This window comes from Drosophila grimshawi, unplaced genomic scaffold (genome assembly GCF_018153295.1).
Source record: "Drosophila grimshawi isolate 15287-2541.00 unplaced genomic scaffold, ASM1815329v1 contig_1377, whole genome shotgun sequence".
Lineage (NCBI taxonomy): Eukaryota > Metazoa > Arthropoda > Insecta > Diptera > Drosophilidae > Drosophila > Drosophila grimshawi.
In genome coordinates this window covers 7,189,065-7,212,349 of record NW_025062900.1, presented here as the reverse complement: position 1 = coordinate 7,212,349, position 23,285 = coordinate 7,189,065, and the positions used below count along the sequence as shown (strand labels likewise).

The 23,285-nt window shown below is 38.7% G+C and overlaps 1 protein-coding gene across 3 annotated transcripts in view; it reads right to left on the bottom strand.

Annotated features, from left to right (window-relative positions):
• LOC6562788 (pneumococcal serine-rich repeat protein) overlaps nt 1-17,325 on the bottom strand; it is a 42,459-nt gene extending 25,134 nt beyond the window's left edge. For all 3 annotated transcript variants that reach the window (XM_032736384.1, XM_032736382.1, XM_032736383.1), the window contains exons 1-2: nt 17,253-17,325; nt 4,759-4,801 (exon numbers count right to left, since the gene is read on the bottom strand). The gene's annotated coding sequence lies outside the window, so the exon portion shown is untranslated. The remainder of the gene's footprint in view (nt 1-4,758; nt 4,802-17,252) is intronic.
• Between the last annotated feature and the right edge of the window lie 5,960 nt (nt 17,326-23,285).

Genomic DNA, 23,285 nt, shown 5'->3' with positions numbered 1-23,285 from the left:
TACATTTTTATTACAATTCCAATTAGATTTGCGGCTGCTTTTGCTAAAGGTTTTTTCCCAGCCAGGAGTCTCTCGGAGTCTGGTTGAGCGCCTGCTGCAGCCGCGCGTGGCATTTACTTAACTTCAACACTGTCTGCACATGAAAACGGTTTTGTGGTGTCCTCTTCCTGCGTGGCTCTCAATTCGCAGTCCCCAGTTACCAGTTCCCAGTTGTCACGTCGCGCAGTAGAATATTCCGTATTAGATTGTTGCTGGCAACGTGAGTCAGTTTATTATACACTGCTCTCCTTGGCGTAAATGGAGTATATTAGTTGTGTGCTTTACCCCTTTGTCTGCTCGTGTGAGACTCTTTTTTGTGTACAAAATTGAGTATTTAAAATGCAACAACTGAGTTTAATTTTGATATTTTTTTCTTGCTATTGTTAGTAAAGAGTATTGCTCTGTCGAGTGCAATATTCTTACTAGTTGGCTGTCGCACGGTTGCACGAATGACAACTCTGCAATTTAGTTGCAAATTGGCATAGAGTGTAGTTGAAAGCGACAGGCGACAGGCGACAAGTTGCCAAAGGTAGCGCCAGATGCGCTAATGTGAAGCTACAATTGCCAAACTAGCACACTGGAAAATATTGAAAATGAAAATTTACGCCAAAGTTATCTTGAATTTGTGTATTTAATCTGAAATCCTAATCGTAACTGTTTTGGTCTAGGCACACTTTCACCTTCCTTCCACAGAAACGAAATTACACAAAAGGACGTCAAAAATTGCTCCTAAAATATGCCACAAAATGGGCAACAAGTGCGAAACCCCCAAAAGAAAAGCATAAAAAAGCATACAAAAAATAATAAAAAAGGAAAAAAGTAAAGAAAATATAATAAAAAAAATACTAAGCTCAGCTGCGTTGCTATTTGCTTAATTAAATGCGCCATAAGAGGGCGGGCGTAATCAACAAAAAAAAAAAAAATAATAATAATAAAAATACAAAAAAAAAGAACGGTCAGATAGCGCTTAAAATAATCAACCGAAGGAAGACAAGAAGAAAAGTAGAGAGAAGCAAAAAAGAGAGAAAAAAATTGAGAAGTGAATGGGCAAAAGTCGCTGGTTGTATTTGATTGCAAAGCATTTATAAGAAGGATAGTGGACCCCGAGCAAGGATAACAAGCCAAAGCGAGAATTCGCACGAGCTCAGTGAAAGGAATGGAATCAAGAAATAATAAAACGCAAAACTTGCACCATCAACAACAGCAACAACAATAACAACATACATAAACTTGTAGCAACACCAACAACAACAGCAAACATCTGCAGGTAAATCATTAGGGGCCGACGACGACTTAGCTGTAATTAATGAGCAACTGGAACATCGTCGAGCCGACGCTGAACAAATTAACCTGAACTGCTGAGGGTCGCCAAGGGTTAGCCGAGGGTTCACCGCATCGCGCTGTGTCGGTCCGCAGGGTGTCCAACTTAAGGTGAGTTCAAGTGCAATTAAAGCAACGCCGCATTTTGCTTGTAATCGTTTCACTTTTTTCTCCTCCACTCACTCGCCCCAAAACAAAAACCGCAATAGTCATGGAAAAATCCTTGAATGCCACTGAGAACGCAAAACTCCCATGAAATTCGAACTGGGCAAACTGAAAATATGCTGATTTCTATCTCTTCGGATAAAATTCACTGCGATTCTTATTTTTTGAGTGTAGCCAAACTGAAAATAAGTTATTATCAAGAGATATTTGTATTTTAATTAATGCATAATATGTTTTAAAGTTTTATTTTAACTATACTCCTGAGTTATTCGCATAGAATGCCAAACATATTTCATTGATCAGAATTTATTTCTAATTAGAAATAAAATGTACACAGCTTAACAATCAATTCGAATTTAAGAAAATGTCAATCACAAAAACACAACCAAATTAACTGAGTTTATGTCCTATAAAACTTTTCGTAACAATTTTATTAACAATAAGTGTTGGATTTAATTAAGTTTGATAACTATTTATTAACTTGTTGGGCTATCGATAATTCAGTTAGTGCCGTTTACAAAACCATTTCAGCGAATTCCTTAAATTCATTAAATTAAACACACACACACACACATATATATATATACAAACACACTCGCACACACACATATACAAACAGCACAAACAACCATTGCCTATTGATGCCTTGACATCAGTTTGGGGTCAGATTCTTATACTTGTTGTGTATAGCAATGACTGAGGAGCTTCTTTGTTGTGGCGCCAAAAACTTTTGCCAGTTAATTATTAAGTAGATACACGAATTTATTGCGACTTCAGCCACAGGATACGCCCCATATGCCGCCCCTTTTCTATCTACACTCTCACTTTGTGTGCGTTGAGGTGTAAACGTTCGGATTAAGTGTCTTGCTGTCAGCTAGGCCCCAGCCGAGAGAGAAATAGATAGATAGATAGCGCAAGAGAGAGAGAGAGAGAGAGAGAGAGAGAAGGAGATAGAGCAGGAGAGAAAGATGTGTATAGAGATGTATATCAATGTACTTTTGGGGGCAGGATGAAATTTACGCTTCGCTTGAAAGTTGGCCAGAAACTTGGCTAATTTGGTTGCTGCCACCATATTTGGGCGTAACGCTCTCAGGTGAGCATTGAAAAATTGATGAGATTTAGTGCGCTTTGTGCTCTTACAACTTTTGCCAGACTCTTGAACTTTAAAGTCCAAAATGAGTCGAGTAAGCTGCGGCTTGATGGCTGCGAGGCAAAGCAGATGCCGCAAACGATATAAAACATATATATCCGAGGACTAGAGTCAAAAGTTGTGCGAGTTGCGGTTGCCACAAAAAACTTTAGCTTGCAAAAGAGGTGTGCATGGAAAAAAATTGCATAAGAAGTGCAGTTGATCTATCTATGGACGAGCACAACCATTCATGCAAAGCAAGCAATAACAAAAAATGAATGGAAGGACTGCCGGATATGAATCCATAACGAATCTAAAGGCCATATTGATTGGAAGACACGAAGAGAGACGAGAAAATGGGTGTCGCAGCAAAGTATGCAATAAAAAAGGGGAAACCGCTCGCAGAGCAAATCCAACTTCAGCTGAAATTGACTTTGCAGCTGGTTGCTGCCCAACTGTTTGCTGCTGGTTGCCACTTGAGGACAATTTTGCCAACAATTGCTGGACAGGACACGTAAGCCGATTTGTGGCACTGAGCGCACCGTCATTTGCGTTTTTAATTGAATTTCCTGGGGTATGGCGGGCTCACTTTTGTTGTCTAGCAACCATTCAGGCAGCTGAAGCGGCAGTCAAGTGAGGTACAAAGGGTTCAGCGCACACACACACACACACACACACAGAAAAACACATAAACAAAGACACACACAACCAAATGAATATCAATGAACTGACATAAAACTGGCGCCGACATATGCGAGAGATAAGCTAACTGGGACTGGGGGATGGCCTGGTGGATGGATGGCACAAGGAGGCAGAGGCGACTGTCTCTGACAGTAGCTGACACGTAGGCAAACATTTAAGCGCCCAACAAACGACAACAACAATCAACATCTGCAACAACAGCAGTTCACACTTGAAAGCAACCTACACACACACACACAGACACATAAGTGTGAATATAGATAGATTATGTTTTCATATGCTTGATGCCTTCACATATACAGTGGTCATTTGGAGATGGCAAAAGCATTTAAGCAGTTTCCGATCAACTTTTGTTTTCAAACATTTTTATATCCATACATAAAATTGCAATAGAATTCGGAACATAAATAAATTGAGTTGCCAACGGTTGAGACTCGTGAGTTAAGTGTACTTAATTTCAATTAAAAAAATTTAAAGTTTTTCAAAAATTGGTGTATGGAATTTACTAAAAATATAAGAATTATTTTTTATAGACATATAGAAATATAATAAATAAGGAGCACAACAAATATTAGAATTTCCTTCTAGCTACTTCTAGCTTGAGTAGTTTCAATTATCGAGCAACTACTGTAGCTGGCATACATACCTACGAAAGCCTATTTTGTGGAGCTTTGGGGTCAATTTGCACTGTCAATGATATGTGATTTTAACTAATGACAGTTTAGGGGCGTTATGTGCTCTTACCAAGATCATCATCAAGGACAGTAGCAGCATCCGCAGAAACAACAACAATTACAACATTAACACTTGAGGCCAACATTTGCCGAAGGGCTTGAAATTTAATGAAATTTCCATGTAAGCCGTAAAGTTTTGCGAATATGTGTAAAATAAATTTGTATTAAACATGACATGGCGTATGATTAATTTAAGCTTTGCCGCAGTCGGTTTCCGTATCTCGTTAACTTTATCAAATTTACAGATACACAAGCACAAATACACACACACACTCACACACAGACACACTCACACACCCATCTATACAAAATCTTGTTGGTCCTTTTATATATGCACATATGAATTTTCTTCATTTTACACACTTGGTAATGTTTTGTTTGTGTTTGGGTTTGTGTCAGACTACCCCTGTAAGTGAATCCAGTGAATCCCTGGTCATGCTTCTTCTTCTTCTGCTGCTGTCTATATGTATTTTTGATTAGCTATTTAAAAGTCTGCATCTGGCTGGGTGGCTGTGTGGGGCAACCAAAACATTTACCACGTTATTGCTCAGTAGCTGCCATTTGGTTGCCTCAAAGTTTAAATTGTCAGAGCACATTCATTTTTAATGAGTTTCTGTTTGCTTATTCATACATACATAGTATATGTATTATTTATCGAGCTGAACTTACCTAAACATAAAGTGGAGCGCTCGTTGGCCTTGAACATGTCAGCCTGCAAAAAGATAGAGAGCAAAACGTGAGCCCAGATACAAAACACAATATATATATATATATATATATATATATATATAGAAAGTAGAAAGTAAATTATTATTTATTATGGCAATTTGTATTTTGTCAGCGAAAAAGAATTTCTCTTTTTTTTTGGTTTGTTAATTAAACATAAATAAGTCATGATGTAGTTTATTACATTTTTAATGACTTGAATTTTTTTAAAAATTGTCAATAACTGTTAAGAATTCTTGATAAAGTAAATTAAACGGAAATAGTATATGAACAATATTTTGGTCAGATCAAAGCTTCCTGGAAAATTTTATAAAATAAAAACAGGTAATTTCTGTCATTTAAATCGGCTCAGACTTCTGATGCCTTACATGATGAAGATCCATATTGAATACAAAATAGATCTAAGAAGATTTAAGTTGTTTTCAAATTGGCTGTCTAGGTTAAAGCAAACATCCTTAACCCTTGCAATTATTATCATATATCCAAATCTATCATCATTCAGATACAATTTGTTTTCTCCCAAACAATCGCTGGTTCATTCACATGCATCATTTGTATAATCGAAAGAGTGTCAAATCAATGCAAATTGACAAGCCTTTAATGCCAGCAACCCAGATATGCATATGTTGTCATGTTCTCGTATCCTCGATTATTGCCGCATTAAGTGCTCTACAGGCAACACACACACACACACACATACAGAGACAGATATTACAGACATGCATTGCATGCTGTTTGCAGCCTCAGTCGATTGACAAACTCTTTTGACCCAAAGCCAGCAGCGCATTGCTCGTATTGATTGATGAATGAATCGTATCATTGAGTTGTCTATTATACAGTGACACACAAATTCACACACACACACAAATACACACACATACATTAATATAAATATATGTTTAGTGTAGCATACTTTTCAACGCGGCCATTTAAATTAACGCTGTTGTTGAACCAAGCAATTTCCATGAGACACAACAAACAAGCTGCAAAAGGCAGGCTAACTGAAGAACAAAAACATCTGACATACTGTTGATGATGATGATGATGATGATTTTTGGACAGGGACTATAGAAAGCCATCAACATGCATTTGCAGCCCCACAACTGGCAATAGCAGGGAATTTGTCTAGCCAACAAGTCAAGGCAACCAAATGCGGCCTCAAGTGCCGCGCTTCATTGTGCTGCTGTTCATCCCCCATCCAGTGCCTACGTGGCTAACGATAATGGTGCTGTCTTGGCAAACAATTGGCATTGTTAATGTTTGCTTTTGTTAGAAGGCAGTCGCCTCGCCACAGGATGCACAACGAGCCACCCGCTGCTATGGTCTAATTAGCCAGAGGACGCTGAGCTGTTGCCCGAAATGTGTCTGCATTAAGGCTAAAACGAAACTTGACTTGAATTTATCACGCATGCGACACGCTAGCCAAAAAACAGCTTGGATTGGAATCAGCATACCGAATGCCTGCCAAATGTAGGGCCCAGCCACACCAGCCACAACAGCATCCACAACAAATCCGACAACAACAGCAAATATATAACTAAAAATGTTATTTTGGGCATTAAGAGCGCGCTTGGCAAACATAAAATAACCTTGATTAGAAACGCAAATCTACGCCTGCCAAAATACCCAGGCAGAGAAAAAGAGAGAGAATCTAGGAGGAGGAGGAGGAGAGTGGCAGGTGTTTGGCTGATGCTATCTCGCTGGTTGGAACATGCCAGCTCGACCTGGCAGTCTGTCGGTCACCACCACGTGGCCACATATATCAGACGACCCAAGCACAAAACGACTTTGGCCCCAGCAGCATACATCAGCAGGAGAGCACCTGTGCTAAAAAGGTGGCCATCATCTAAAGGCTGCTCTGCTGTGTGTGTGTGTGTGTGCCTGTGTGTGTTTGCCTGAGTCACCACTGCGTTGCCTTAAAGCCAGTTAAGCAATAATAAAATCCTGCAGCTGCAAAAAGACACACACAGTGAAATGGCCAGAGACACCGTGTTGGCAACGTTTCATGAATGCTCTTTGCTATGCAATTTGCTACAGATAAATAATGAAAAAGAATCTTTAAAGTTAAGTAAAAAACTAATCGATATATGTTGAAAAATGGCTGTAGTAATTAATGCCACTTTTTTACATCAAAATCAGTTGGATAACTTAAAGCCAAATCGTTCCAGTCACTTATAAATAATTCAAATGGTTTCAGCAAGGGAGCACTGTTTGGTCATTCAAAGGATATTAAAGGCTTTTATTCGCAAACCAATGAGAATCGGACTGGCTAATGCCAATAAATATTTAAATAGAATTCGTGTTAACTAAGAGCAATAATATTTACTTTTTGGCCATTGGTTGAAATTCGCTCGAATTGATAGAAATGTAAAACTATTTTGAGTCTTGCAACATATTTTTTTCTTTTTTTTTTTTTGCATATTCTGAGTGTATAAAAAAAATCGGTTTTCCAGAAACGAAAGAAACTCCAAAAACGGCGTACGCCTTTATTGTACGTAACGCTGTGTTTGCTGTATCAATTATGTGTTTGCCTGTGTGTGTGTGTGTCTCTGTGTGTGTGTGTGTGTGTGTGTATGTGTGTATGCGTATTTGGGTGTGTCCTTGTGGGTGTATGGCTTTTAGTTTTTATGTTTGGCCGCATGTAGAGCGACAGGGAGTGTGAGAGGGAGAGGACGTGTGAGAAAGTCTGTTATGTGAAAGAGGAAACCGGAGGGAAATTCCCGCAGACACCGGACTAATCAACAAAATTGCTGCAGCCTTTTAGGCGCACAGTTAGCATATGGTGGCTATAACCTCCAAATTGGTTTGCCCGTTTTTGCATATTTGCTGTTCGACACATTTCGCTCGCTTTGATTAGGGGGCGTGGCTGCTTGGCAGATGATTGATGACTGAATGGGGAAGCAGAACTGATCAAATTTACTCCCCCTTTCTGGGATATGCAACAAATGAGCGGAATTTTGATGCGAATACAACGTAAAAGAAAATTCCATTAAAAGGGCGAAACGCAATTTTTCGACAACAATAATTCCTTTTGTGGGCATTGAAAGCTTTAACGAACGGCAAATTCAAACTCAAATTGAAACTCAATTTCATTGAATTAAGTAAAAATAAATGCAAACTTTAAGTGCCAAAAAATTCGAACAGCAACAATACAACATATTGTTGTAAGTATAGAAAGTACAAGTTTGAAGATTTTGGCAAATTGTCGCTTATTCCACACACTCTTAAGGTGATTTTTAGCTGTTGCTCAAAGCCAAGTGACGCGCTGGCAGAGGACTCTTGCAGTGACACATAATCACACAAAGTATTACGAGTATCACATTATAATCAAGCCACAACTTGAGAAGTTCACATGGCTTGTCATTAGAAGGGGCGTGCTCAAACAAGCACTGTATAAGTAGACAACATATGTACACATATGTATGAGTATCGCAATGAGTATGGCTATGAGTATGGGTATAAGTGTGTGTCTGCCTTTTGTGTAAGTGCGTAAGTAAGTATAAGTCCCATATTCCTATATTCAAAACACGCAACACTTGTCATCAGCAGGCGCCGGCAATCATTCACGCACCAACACACTTACACACGCACAACATCAACACACACAGACACAGACACACACACACACATAAACAATAAACAGCTGCCTGTGACTTTGAGCAGCATTTGGTAGACGTCTCTTGGTTTTTTTTTTTTTGTTTTTTTTTGCTGGCTTTATTAAAGTGTCGCCATTTCTTGCTGTTGCTTATATACCCTGCAAGCAAGCTCTCAAAAAGGTATACAACATTTTTATATATTTATTATTTTTATTACAAAATTAATAAAATAAAACAGTCTAAGATAGCTGCTTCATGAACTGGGCTTTCAATCACTTGTCAAATTAATTTATTAGATAATAGTTAGACAACTGAAGACAACTGATGTCAAGTTCTGACTATCTACTTCCTTGAATAAAAAGTAAAATGTTTGTTATAAATATTTAATAAAGGGTATATTTTCTTCGAGCCATTTTCAGTACAAGACTTTTTAATTGTTTGCTTTTGTTGCGTTCATTTGTGACAGGATTTGATTTTCAGTTGCCTACTTAGCTGCCAACTTGGCACGCACGTATTCTTGCCAAGCTTTTTATGGAGCGCGTTGTCAGCAGGAGCTCGATTTCCATCTCTACCCCTTACCCATTGGGTGCCCAATGAACACACGCTCCAACACCACCTGCACAATGATGACAGTTTAAGGCTGAGGGCAATTGAAACTGACGCAATTCCCTTTAAGCTGACATTAGATTCTCTGTGTGTGTGTGTGTGTGTATGTGTGTTAGCTGCACTTGACTTAATTGAATCAGTGATTGGCAAGTCGTTGTTTATTTTTGGCTGATCTGTGAGCATTTGTCATGCAAATAAACAAAAGCTAAAAGCAAAACTTGCACATTCAGCAACGAAGAGTAAATCCTTGAACATGTGTGTGTATATATATATATATGTATGTGTGTTTGACAGTTTTGGTAAGTGTACGGTGGGCGCATGCAGCACTCGCAAAGCATTCATCAATTATCAAGTGAAAAGAGCCCCGAGAATAGAACGAAAAAGCAATAAATCTAAACAAGGCCCCAAGAGACTCGGGCAGATCTACCAAACAGGACTACAAAACAAGCTTTGAATGTGAGTTATATGTGCATATATATATAGAGAGAGAGAGCGAAAGAGATGGATATTGAGGGCGATGGAAAGAGAGAGAGAGAGACAGGTAAAGAGATAGAGCAAAGCTAGACAGATTTAAATTATGCGTATATGCAAGTAAAACCATAAAATTCATTTTTATTCATTTTGCTATTGCATATCCAGCTTTGGATGCATGGCCAAAAACAAATTGAATATATATTCAGCAGTAGGAAAATAAGTGGCAAAAATAGCTCTCACCTCTCAGTAAATCTGTGTGGAGACTTATTATGGCTAAAAAACTGAAACCAAACAAAAAGCACTATGAAATAACTACAAGTTGAACACGTGTTAGCTTGACTGACTTAGGCTTATCAAATTGTTAGCAAAAGAGTGGAGAGTGGTTAGATTTGAGTGGGTGGATGGCGGTGGGTTCAGAGGAGCTGTGGCTTGCGACACGTATGTTCCTAACAAATACAAATTTAAGTAAAACAAGCTGCCAAACAAAGTTTGTGCTGCATACATTTTTCTTGCGCTACTTTGCAGTTTTACTTTTTGGGATGCAGGCGGAACGCGATGTGAATGTATGTGAATGTGTCAGTGTGTGTGTGTGTGTGTGTGTGTGTGTGACTGACGTCTCTGCAGAATGCGACTAACGACAGAGACAAAGGCAACGTTGTGGCAGACCAGAGAGGAGTGGAGTGAAGCAGAGGCAGAAACAGAGGCAAAGCCATTGATTTCACCAGCTAAAGGAAGGGCTGAGTGAGTGTGAGAGAAGGCCGAAGGATACCCAAAGGACTAAGACGATGTGCAGCAAAATCGACTAAATAAGGCAGGGAGCGAGCTAGCGAGGGGGGGAGGGAGGGAGTGGGAGCTAGAGGATTGTGAACTGAAAGGCGTTCAGCTGGCAAACATAAGTCGCACACTCAAATCAATGTCATTGACAGTCGGCTTTGTGTGTGTGTAAGTGTGTGTGTGTGTGTGTGTAAGTGTGAGTGTGTGTGTGCAGAGAACAAATGCGAAAAAGCTGTCAGAGGGGTGCAACGTAGCGGCGGGGAAATGGCAATTGTATTCATTTGACTTGGCAACCAATTGTTGCAAGTGGCAATTGTTGTAATGGAAATTCGCAGCAGGCGTCTTCAAATAAAAGCCGAGCAAACCATGCAAATTTAAAATGCACAAAGTTCAATTGCAAATGTTGAAATTAGAAATCGTATTCAATGTAAACATTTTATACACATTATTTTCTTTCTTTTCCGCAGACAAGGCTGTTGAAAAATCTTTAATCACTTAATATTTATTGCTGTGGCTTAGTTTGCATTTGCTTTTTATTTATTTATTGCCCATATAAAAATGCAATCAAGAGCAAAGGCTTAGCTAAGACTTAATTTGTAGTTATATAAGTGGCTTTTAATCACATCTGCGATTGTTTTCTTTTTCTAAATAAATTAAACTTCAGATGATATAAGCAAGAATTATTAGTAGCAGTAAAGCATCGGAATTAGTCTGGCATTATAATATTCCGCTACAGAGCTCAGTGCACAAATCAGAAAAAAAAGACATGTTTGTATTGGCACTTGTAACAGCAGAATATGATATCATCATTTGTGGCAAGTACGTATTATTGTGTGCCGTGCCATATGCCCATATATACAATTTGTATACATATCCCATTGGTTTTTTTTGTTCGTTTTCTTTCTTTCAGTGTTTGCTGCTGTGTTTCTGTAAACAGAAAGCTCCCAAAAAATATGTGACTAATAGAGAAGAAAACGTGCAGCGGCCGACGATTTGCACAGATAAAAGCAACAATAACAGAAATAAAACGAAAAACCAAAATTAAATAAATAAATGTGTGTAAAGTGAGAGCGCAAATTGTGCATGCATGAGGTAGGTGTGTGTGTGTGTGAGTGAGTGTGTGGGCATAGGGGGCATGCGGGAAGGGGGCATTGCGGAGCAGGCGTTACAGGCATTGAAGACGTGACAGCATAAATGGCGGTCAAAAGTGTTCCGAGTGCTTTATTTGTGTTTGTAATTGCGCGTATGCTTGTCTGTGTGAAAACAATTTTTCAAGGATTGCAACAACAACAAACAGCAAGCAAACAAGCCAGCTAAAGCTGCCAGACAACGCCAGCAACAACAGCAAATTGCAACAGCAACAGCAACAGCAACAGCAACAACAACAAAAAGAGTAGAAAGATAAAAACTACCTTGGCCCAGAATTGAGGCGAATAAATACAACGCACCTATATTGCCAGTATATGTGTATGTGCCTGTATGTGTGGGTGTGTCCATCTGTCTGTGTGTGTGTGTGTGTGCTTGTATTGGCAGCAGATATTGAGCGCATTGAGCTCACTGCAACAACAGCAACAACAACAGCCGCAATAACAAGCAACAATAAATGACGACGACGATGTCGCTATTGTCGTCGCTGCCACCCAACCTCCTCCCCACCCACTAACCCCCTCCACATTCCCTAGTGTATTGCCGGCGATGAGGTGCACGTTGCAAGGGCAAAAGAAAAGCGCCTTCATTATTCGCCCAGCGCGAACTTTGGTTTGAAATGCATTTTTCTTCAATATAATTTGTTTAGCCTCACTTCTAAAAAAAAAGAATGATTTGATTGTGAATCATTTGAAAGAGCAAATTTCAAATCAGCATTTATTTAAAACTAAATTGAAATAATAAGTTTTCAAGCTAAGTGAGAGCGAAGGTGTTCTTTATACTAGTCTATAATTCAAAGAAAATGTATTACTTTTATTTCGCTTTCTTGGAATTTGAACCAAGTACGGATCGCTTGATATGCTATGCATTATGTAATGGCACAGACAAGTCTTAAATAGTTTTGCCTTAAGTTAATGTTTATAGTATAAAGAAGTTTGCCTGTAGCTGTGGAAAATTGTTGAAAAGTAAACGGCACACATGAAATCAGAGAGCGTAGCAAGCAAGTTAAATAAATAGTTTCGCTTTTGTTCCCTGATTTGCACGTTCCAAATGTATAATGCAGTCGCCGTTGCAGTCGCTGTTGGCGTCAGCGTTGACGTCGCCGTTGGCGTTGGCGTCATTGTCAGCTGTCGGTTGACTGCAACAGCAAATGGGGCAAACGCGAGCACAAAGTGCATACTAAAGACGTGACCAAGACGCCACAAAGCAGAAATGAAGAGCGACGTTTAACGTGGCGTATGCGCAATATGCTTGCAGTTGGTCAGCAACACTGTTCATATCTGTATGACAGCATAAGGCGTCGCAGTCGACGCAAGACGTGTTCGATGACTCAAAACTGTGGGCAGACAAAGAGACAGACGGCGTGAGGAATGGGCGAGGGGGGCAGTCACTGAATCGCTGCTTATCAGTGACAAAGTTTGCTCAAGCCGAGGCACCTGTAAACATGAACATGAAAACCGAGAGCCAAACTGTAAATGAAACTGAAATTGGCTGCTATTTTTTTTTTCTGGTCTGCTTTTTTTTTTCGTTTTGTTTGAGGGCTTGAACGCGTCGCGTCGATAAGCTGGGGCGGGTGGAAAAGGGGAAAAGGGGTGGGGCTAGGCAGGGTAGGGCAAGTCAACGTTTCTGGCCAAGTCAAGGAATGGCAAGCAATTTTTGGTCGTTGAACACGTTTTTCAATTTCCGAACACAACAAATTTGCTGTGTGTGTGTGTGTGCTGCGTGTTAGAGTGCTGTAAAACAATGAACATTTTTAAATTGGTATCTTTGGCATATTCTTGACCGCCTTTTTGCTGTGCAATAAAGTGGAGCAGGCACCAAACGGGCAACAACAAATGAATACAATTAAAATTATTTATTAGTGCGACGATGCTGCTGGTGCTGGTGCTGCTGCTGTTGCTGCTCGAGTTTGCCATCTTCAAGTACAGCGGCAGGAAAATTGGCCTCAACAGTAGCCAAGAATGAAAACAAATTCAAAGATGGCAACAGCAGCCGCAGCAACAACAACAGGCGGCATATTTGGCCATGCCTTTTTGGCCATTTGCCAGCTACTTTTTGGTGGCTGCCGCCCAACAAGAGGCAGAAAAAGAAGAAGAGCCCCTTGTATCCATCTCCTCAACCTCGGCCAAGTTGGCTTTGGACTAAAGCTTATTTATGTGCGTTGGCTGCAAAATATGGCGCACAATTTTTGTTTGCTTATTTACTGCAGTCTACAACAACAACAACAACAATGCCAAAAAAGAACAGCGAAAAGCTAATTGGGTGGGTGGGCAGCAGCGGCACCCAGAACACCCAGAGATGCAATATTCTCTGCATATTAAAGATAAAATATATTTTGCTGCGCTAAAACAAAAATTATGCACACTTTTGATTTATCCAAGGGATGTGTGATGTTTTTGAAATGTCGAAAATATCGATAGTTCTATATAAATATATAAGTATGATTTTGTATACTAAGGATTGTAGATTGTAGAGACATATCAGCTGCCTTGGCTGGATATCGGATCGTTCCGATATGTCCAAGGTATTTTAGTTCTCTTCCAGCAAAGGAAGAAATGGCAGAAGAAGTGTTCATATTCTTTGTAAAGATAGTTTCGACGGAGACTCACTTAAACTTCAAATACTTTTATCGTATGTGTTTTCTATTATTAAACTTAATCTGAACATATTTGTTACTGAGGATTGCGCAATCAGTAAATGATATTCGATGTTTGAGGAGATTTGGGCAATCAAAATGTGCTTGTATTTAACTTTGGAAGACTCATATGAACACTTGTGAGGACGAAGAAGAAGAATTTCCAGAACACTTCTGATTAAGCACCATGGGATGCTCTCGTCTAACCACATATCACACAAGTGAGATTGCGAAATTTGGCTGGACCCACTTTTGATTTATCAAAGAATTGCAAAGCATCTAAATTACCGTAACACAATGGACCAAATCTGTACGTCGGCTTTATAGTCGACAATCAATCCTATCTTACTTAACCTAACCGTAACAGTAGCTCCTCTTTGTTTTTGAGTTAAGAGCTAATATTTATATGCACTTATTTTTCAATACTGTTTACAGTTAACGAATAACAAGCGTCTTGCAACTGAATTCAGCTGCATATTTGCTTAACCTGGTTTAGTCAGACGGCAAAAAAAAAGAAGTAACACGCAAACAAGAGTCTTCACATTCTTCAGCTCATCCTATCTACCATAATAAAGAGCGGAAACTTCTTGACAATACACACGAAAAAAAAAAAAAACAAAAGAAAAAGAAAATGTTTTTGAAAGGCATTTAAAGTCTTTTAAAGTCTTATTCTTATCAAACTTGAAGCAGCAGCAGCAGCAGCAGCGAAGAGCGCTAAAGATGAGGAATGTTGAGCCAAATGTTTCAACATTTCAGTAGAGCGAAATGATAAAGCAAGTCACTGAACTCTCAATAAATACGCCCAGACATTCAACACACACACACACACAGAAACATATATTTATATGTACTGTTTACATGCTTATCAGTAGATTTGTGCCGTGTCTAAATAATTGCCAAAAAACAAAAAATAAATTAATAAATAATTAAATAAATATTTTAGCTGATTTTGATAACTAGCTGAGGCGTGGGAAAAATTACAGTTTTACCTGTTGGCCAGTTTTGCAAAGGTTAATGCGCCCAAAGTGATAAGCGGGCAAATCGAGTTCGACAAAGGCCAAACAGTCGAATGTGAATAAACTGTGGCACTTTGATGTATTACCCGTAGAGATCAGTGCAGCAGCAGATCTACTTAATTACGTACTTTATGCTCAGGCTCTCGCTTCCCAAATTAATTAAGAAATTGTCACATCAATCAGGCGCCCACTTGCCGCTCGTCGTTGTTCTCGTTGTTCAAGAATTTTGAAATAAACAAATAAAATGCAGAAAATAGATTTACGAGTCTCGCAAATTTATGACAGATGTAAAAATTGTCAGCACTTTTTATGGCCCACGTTTTTGACGCTTGACTGAAGTCTGAAGAGCATATCCGATGAGTGACCAGCTGGCCATATCCATGGCCCTGACTGACTGGTTAGCGACAGGCGAGCTTTGTGCATGCCAACCGCCGCCCTCATCCCACATCCCCTCTGCCCATCAGTTCCCTCCCCCCCCTTACACAGTCAGCAGTGCTGTCCACGACAAGGCAACAAAGTTTAAAAACACTTGCGTTGATAATGAGAAAAGTTCTTTTATATTTTTGCACAGTTCTTTTTCCATTATTTCGCATGTTTTCTTTGTGCTGTTGCAACCAAGACAAAAGTCTTGATGATGATTACGATGATCCTTGGGTTTGTAATAAGATATGCTCAGGCACTCCGCTAAGCAGCATTTCATTTATACACACATATATTTATATATATATATATATTTATATATATATATATATTTATATATATAGATACTTGTATTTTTTAGGTTTCTTTGTTACTCGCACACAGGTGTGCTTCTGTCTATTATTCTTGTTTTTATTTGTATATTTGACTGAAGAGGCAATTTCTAATAAGAGCCTATGATTTTGTGCTTATAGTACTATATATAAATGCTAAACACCACTTAATTTAAGTGAAGCAGATTTGTGGAATTAAGATTTGTAAGTTGTCGCTCTGGAAAATTGAAACTGGTAATTGCAATTTATCTAAATATGTGCATGAATATGTTTTATCTTTGAGAAAATATGTTATTTTAAAAGAAAACTACTTTAAATATATTTTTCTTTTCAGTTAATAGAAGATATAACTTTGATCTGAGACTAACAAAATTCTTTCATATCTTTTTAATAATTAATAATTTACTAGAATTAAACATGTTTAAAAATGTGTGACCACAAATTTAAATGGACAATTTTGATACGTTCTCAGTCGTAAATATTTTCTTGTTATAAAAATCAAAATGCCAAAGAAAAGTACATTAAAAATGAAATACGCTCATTTTATATATCTGATAATCAAATTGTTGAGCACTCGAGGCTTCTTCAGACCTTTGCAAAATAAACAAGCGGTACGTATGCGTAATAAAGTATACGTAATTTTTGATAATTTTCGCCATTAAAAACTTGGCCAAGCACTTATGAATGAAAAGAACATTTTTACAGCACTCAAGTTGTAAATTACGAACCTTTTTACGAAGTGTTCTTTGTTTTGGCAAAGAGTGTAAGCCTTTTCTCTGCTACTGCACATGTATCCAAAAATAATCCATAGAAAACAGAAACGCAGCACAGAAAAACTTTTTGTCTAGAAGAAGAGTCCAAGAAGTTAGCACTCAATGCACTTTAATGCGAAACTAATCCACAAAACTGTCACCTGTTATAAATACATATACAAAAAGTATATATATATATATATATATATGTATTTATATAGTGTGTGTGTGTGTGTGTGTATATATATCCAAGAGACGCCCTCGAAAGTAACGAATGCCGAAAGGTTGCGTGAAAAAACTCAACGCGCGAAGAGAAAATGCACAGGAGGAAATAAAAATAATGTATGCTTTTTTCTACAGAGTGACGGAAAGTGCAGCAGAAATTTTCAATTAAAATTGCAGTATGGAAATTTTAAAATCCGATTGCATTGTTTATGTTTTTCCAAACACATAGTATATTTATATTTATGTTTGTGTGCGATTTTTGCTTGTTTGATTTTTGCAATTTACATTTCGCACTTCACTTTGACACTATTCACAATTTGTTGATAGTTTCAAATTTTATTTGAATACATTTTGTATTTTTCCCATTTTTTTTTTTTTTTGGGAGTCTGTAAAAATTTTAGCAAAAATGTTTGCTGCGTTATTTTTAGAATCGGGCAATGAAACTACAAATTTTCACTCACTTGTGGAAAATGCCGCTGCACACACTTTTTGTATTTTTGTTGTTGTTGGTTTTCGATTGGTTGTTGGATTTAGTTGGTGTTGTTGTTGTTGTTGTTGCAGTTGTTTTTGTTATTTTTGCAGTTGCTGGTGTTTGTCACTTTCGAGTTTTTACCCTTTGCATTTGGGGGTATTTTTATAGACCGCCAAAGGAAAAACTCAACGCGTTGCGATATAATTTTTATTTTTATTTTGTTGTGTTTTGCTGTTGCTTTTTGGTCCGTTTTATTTTTAGCGTTTAAATTCTCTGCGGTCAGCGATTTAAAAATAACAATAGCAGCTCCGCATGGATTGCACTTTAGTTGGACATGGACTTTAAAGCTGATGCTTCATCAGCAGATGAGATGTTGATAACTCCAAGCGAGAACTTAAAACTTGAAAACTCGCGCCACAAAAAATTGGATCGCATTATTTTTTGGAACTTGTGCTTGGGTTCTTGGAAAACATGTGCTCAGTGTTTTCGTTTTTATCAGCTTTCACACTCTTTTTCTTTTATGTTTGGTATTTATATATATATTTTTTTTTATTTTCTTTTTGTGTGTTTGTTTCAGTCTGATATTGAAATTGAGTTTCAGTTACAGTTCTTCTATGGCGGCTGACTTTTGTATTTGTCCAATTCACCGCTCCGGCGTTCTACTCACTTCGATGAACATCTTGTAACTATTTTCAAAAAGCGCACGAACGCAGCTGCAGAGCAACGACGGCAACGACGGCAACGGCGACGACGACGCTGCGGAGCGCACAAAAATCAAACCAGCAGCAGCAGCAGCAGGCAGACAAACGAAACCGAAACCGAAACAGAGACCGAGACCGAGACCACCACACAACAGCAACAACAATAACAGCAGCAGCAGCAGCAGCCAACGACAGCGCCAACTCAAGAACACACAACAGCAGCAGCAACAACAACAGCAACAGTCGTCGCTGTGTGTATGTGTGTGTGTGTGAGTCAAGAGCGCCAGAGAGTATAATTCAAAGTTAAAGAGCCAACGCAAGAGAGCGCCGCTGCTTGTGCTTTTGTAAACGCAGGCAAGCCACAAGAAAGAAAAAAATAACAACGAAGCGTAGCATCCGCGTGCTGCGCTGTTGGCTACTGAAGAACTGAAGCACTGGCTAGCCGAACCGACCAGCAACAGCAACAGCAACAGCAACAGCAACAGCAGCAGCCGAAGCCGAAGTCAGACGAATTGTAATACGATTCGTGAGTGGCGGGCAGCTTCGTGCGCGGGCGAAGAGCGCCATGATTACTTAAGCAGTGACTAACTAACAGCTAACAGTGTGGAGCGCACGAGCCAAATATGTGACAGCAGAGCCAACGGCAGAGGCAGCCGCAGCCCCAGCCGCAGCAGAGACAGAGCCAGAGACACCAACAGCGGCTAAGCCAAGTCAAATTGCATACATATGAGAAGTGTACATTCTGTATTCTGCTTATTTGGCAGCACTGTTAGACGGTTAACAGCGCTGTTGTGTGGCCATAAAGCCATGTGGTGGTCAACTAAGCTTTGAGCCATTTCGAATTGAGTGTCGCATTTAATTAGCTGGAATTGTCATCACTAATAGCCTGGCAGTTATAATTATTTCATCACAAAGTTTGACAAACGGGCGGGCGGGTCACTCAACACAAAATGGCCGCAAGCGAATTTTGTTCATTAAAATCACAAAAAAAATATAATTAATAAAAAAAACGAGAACAACAGCAGCAACTGTGATAGCGGCAACATAAGTTGCAACAACAATAACAAAAGCCCCGAACGAAGCCACTGACAGGCAACAATGCAAAACTTAAGTACAATAAGCGCTTATTAAATGTGCTGAATGCGAATAAACTTTTAGCCAAATAGAAAATGGCGACCGTAAGGACGACGACGCTGACGGCGACGCCGACAGCGACGGCGATGAGCATCGCGAGCATTGAAAAACAATGGCGGGGAATTCGCATTGCGGAAACCAAACGATGCGACGCGACGCGACGCTTGTTGCCACTTGGGAGCCGTCAGTCACCCACAAAAAAAAAAATAAAATAAAATAAAATGCCAGCCGCCCATCCCTTGTAAGTCATTTTCATTGGGGCCTGCTGAAAACAAAGCGAGCGTATAATGTTACGCTATTGGGGCAGTGGGTGGGGTGGCAGGCGTGACAACAGTGGCCGGCTTACGCTGATCTAATTGGGTTGCCAGCGTAAGTTTTCGGTAGCACCACAACCTCCACCCATCAAAAAGTTATGAATTGTTCAAGCGCAAAGGGTATAAAATTCAGCACAATACCATTTAAGGGCAGTTATAAAATATAATATTAAGTTCTAATGCATAAATCAAATGTATCTTTCTCTCTCTATCTCTCTCTGAATGGGTCTATCTCTTTCATTCGCTGTCGCTAGTCGCATATTGATTAATGAGTCTTGAGCAGTTGCACATTGCTTGGCACTTAGCACGTGCTGCCGGGGATCAAATTCAGGTACAAGGACAACACAAACGCCTGGCAAGCAAAATAAAAAAAGAAGAAGTTATTTATGGGCGCCTCAGAATGCAATTTGTTGTGGTCAACAAATCGCCATACAAATTGCGACCGAGAGATCATTAGAGGAACAGAGATAGAGACAGATTGAGACCCAAAAGACAACGACGACAACGACTAAGTTGATTAGTCACGTCCAAAGAATGCCAAAGACTGAAAAAATTAAAAAAAAAAAATAAAGAAAAAAAGAAGAAAGATGCTTTGGCACCCCAAAAGGTGAGGTTCCTCCAAAAATCAAATGCGCTAAAAGCGGCCAAGAAATCAGCTTAAGCCAAATGGCGTTAATCCATGAATTATTGCCTAAAAGCATGCCAAAGCGCATTAAGTTTTTGACTTTGGCTCTTGGCGCAGCAAAGCAGGTAAGCAGACAGACAGCCACAGGACAACACAACAATAGCAACAACAACAACAACAGGTAGTAGTTGAAGGCTTATCCTGAAAGGGACGAACACTTCATACTCTTTCTTTGCTGGATATCAAAAAATTGTTGGATAGGTTTTGTTGCAAACGCATTACATGATTTTATTTGCCCAACTTGTTTGCCATTTTTTTTGTAAAAAACGAATAAGTTTACTAAATTTTACAGTCTCTGTTAAATGGATGCGGTTCAAAAGAATTTAAACATTTTCTTAAGACTTATAAACTTACTAAAATATACTGCTCGTCTTAGACAGTTTATAAGAAGTAACTAAATCCTTTGTAATTTTGCTAGAGATATAATGCCCAATATATAAATAATAAGATAATTAAAACATTGAAAATCTCTCTATAGATATAATGTCATATATATACACATACATATACATAAATAAATAATAAATTATTATAAAATAATGTTTTTTTGATTGTTTTAAAACCAAGCCAAGAAAATGTGTTCACACAAATTAAAAACGTTGATTATTTAATTATTTTAATATTTGTTCATCCTTAGCTCATCCTTAATATATAACAGACTGTTCACAAATTCTGTGAAAATCATTATACCCATTGTTAGGGCATATTAAAGCAACAAAAGCAAAGCAACAAAAACATTAGTAATGTCCATGAAAGTGCCAATGAATAACACGAAACATACATTTGCTTGCATTTGTATCTGTATCTCAACGAGAGAACACCCAAAAAAAAACAAAAATAAAAAAAATTGAAAAACAAAAAAAAATGCAAACACCAATTGCCAGCAAGAAAGCAAAACAAAATAAGCCCAATTTTTTGACCGCACCCAAGAGCCGAAATCAGAGAAGAGACCCACCAGCTCAACAAGGCACATATTTTGCTGTCCGCTTGTGAGTCGCGAGCGTTTATTTTATTTTTTTTATGAGTATTGACATTATAATCAACGCCGTTTTCAATTTCAACAAACCCCCTCCACAGAAAAAAGGTGCATCCCAAAAAACAAAAGTAAAAACGCAAAATACGTAAAAAGTTCTGTTTGCTTTTTGTTGTTCGTTTTTATCTGCCACATTTTATTTTTTTCTTCGGTTACTTTTCAGGTCGCCTGGCAAAAAATATGTAAATTATGGTTGCAAACAAAAAAAGAAGAATAAAAAAACTAACCATGAGATTGCATGTGTGTGTGTGTGTGTGTCAGTGAGTGTGTGTTTGTGTGGGGGCATGCGTCAGTCACCTGTGGTATTTCATTTTCGGAGATGGTCTCGTTTTTATTGCTTAGTTGCCAGGCTACTTGCCCCTGTGGTCTCGATTTTACCTTCGATGTGTTGCATAGTTGCGAACTTCAGCTGCATGTTCCCCAAGGATTATATACCGTTAATACATTACATTCTACTGTTAGTTACCTGCTGCCTGGACTGGTGTCTGGCATGTGGAGCATATTTATCGAGTTTACTCGCAGCCAATTGGGAATTTCTGTGGCGCTACTGAAACTTTAACTTGCGGCATCTTATTGATGAAAGTAACTTAACTTACTCAAGATCTTCTTGATAATATTTAACAATGTATTATTTTGTATAAAGTTTTCATAGTTGTCTTGAGCAATCTGAAAATCTTTCTTTAAAATGTATTTCGAAATTATGTTTAACACGCATAAAATCGTATAAATAAACTAGGTAGTCACCTATATATATCAAATAATTAACAAATGCATATAATATTTGCGACTTAGACCAAAACAATTATAAAATCACAAGCCACTGATTAACATGGCAATAATATACCAAACATTGCAAAAGACGTCTTATTTACTATTTTCGTATTTACTGCATCTATTTTTAGGCACAATTTTCAGTTAGTAAACATGCTTTTAGTTGCCATGCTACCAAGTTCTGGGCAACGTATTTATAGCATTTGTTATATGATGATGCTAATCTATAAGGTTTTTCAATATTTCGTTATCACTTTTATTGATATTAAATTACGACTTCTGCGCATAGTTGAAACATCTCTGAGAAATGTGCGCTATTTTGGGTCTTATTTCCAATAATATTCGAGCTTTGAGACTTAAACGGCATGAAAAATGCTGTCAGCAGTCAAAATCACGCAAACAAATATGTAAGACAATATTGCAGAGAAAAGTCACTGACAGAATGCCAGGTGTCGTTTCGGCGATTCTGATCATATTTAATGCCAAACACTCCTTGCCACTCGTTGCACCGCCACCCCCCGCCCCCTATTCAACCATATTTGACTTTCACAGCGTGGCCAAAATTCTCATCTGTCAACAGCAGCGCTCCACTTCGATATCGATAGCGATTCTGGTTCCGATTGCGAGTGTCTGCTTCTATGGTCGAGAGCCCAAGCGTTTGTATGTGTGTGTCTGTGTCTGTCTGTGTGACTGTGTGCATTAAATGTCAATAACCATAACTTAATTCATTTGGATTTGGTTTGTCTTTCACTTGGCTGCCGTTCGTCGCCCCGTTATCGGATTCGAGTTGCTTGCATTGGCCACAAAGGTCAACTTTGTGTGCTGTGCGCTGTTTGCTGCTTGCTGCTTGCTGTCTACTATGTGTGCTGCTTGTGTGTGTCACCCTCCTCTCTCTCTCTCTTTCACCCTCTCTCCCTTTGCTACTACACCCGTCCACCACCACCCTCCATTGTCTGATAGCGTACATTGCAGCTTGAGGTATCATCGCTGCTGGCTGCTCTCTAAAGCACATTGAAATTGAATATGTGGATTGGACGAAAAATATTGACTCGACTGCAGTTTCTGTGTTGAACCATAAATCAAACTGATTGTCAGGTCAAATGAAGGGGTTGCAGACGAGGGAGGAGAAAAGTATGCTGTGGCATCGTTCTGAATGAGCTATTGATAACATTATTAGGCGAATTGTCTGTGTACCGAGCGAAGGATTATGAAGCGATTAAGGAAGTTATTAAGCTAATGTTTCCCGTTCCAAACTCATAATATATTGATGAATTTGTGATACTTAATATTCTCTTTGTTTAATGCAGGCAACTATTAAAAAACGTTTTATGCAGCTAAACTGTTACACAACAGATACTTTTCGAACAGAACAATTTAAAATTGA